The sequence below is a fragment of the Habropoda laboriosa genome, unplaced genomic scaffold (assembly GCF_001263275.1).
Source record: "Habropoda laboriosa isolate 0110345459 unplaced genomic scaffold, ASM126327v1 scaffold28, whole genome shotgun sequence".
In the NCBI taxonomy this organism is placed as follows: domain Eukaryota; kingdom Metazoa; phylum Arthropoda; class Insecta; order Hymenoptera; family Apidae; genus Habropoda; species Habropoda laboriosa.
Window position 1 is genome coordinate 951,095 of NW_017100174.1, and position 693 is coordinate 951,787.

Sequence of the window (693 nt, forward strand, 5' to 3'; positions counted from 1 at the left end):
GGCGGCTTATTAAAAACACGATATTCCGCGGACAAGCGGGAAAGCTGCACGCACGATTGAGCACCGCTGGAAAGCTCTCCGCGAAAGATTAATTGTTCACCCTCTCCTTATCCTCTCTTTTTCTCTCCATTTCCACGCCCACCCCTCTGTGTCTGTTCCGGCGTGCTCAACGAAAACTCTCGTCCGCGGCTTCCACCAGGCGTAGAGAATATCGCGGCGGTGCCCACGCCGCCCCTTCACTCTTTTCCCTCTCTCTTTCTCCACCATTTTTTTTTCAAGAGAGAGAGAGAGAGAGAGAGAGAGCGTGTCCAAACTTTTTCACCGTGCAGCCACGCCGCGCCACGCTCTCCTCTTGCTTCTACTCTCCACTCTCTACCACGTTGCCTCGTGGCGTGGCGTGGCGTGGCGTGGCGCGGCGCGGACCAGCCGAAAAAAGTTTATCGCAAAATGGCTGCCGGTATTTACGCGATTCGGGGGCGGAGGCTTTTTCCAACCCTCCTCCACCTAGCTGTATCCCGCTGCCGCCACTACCGCCGCCACCACCGCCGCCGCCTCCGCCGACTCGATGCTGGTGCAACGGCGTGGAGCCAGAACGACCCAACTGCCGAGAAAGCTTTTGCATAATAAAACAGCCTGTACTTCCTCCACCCTGCCCTCCACCTGCCCCTCCAAACTCTCACGTTGCCCCTACCG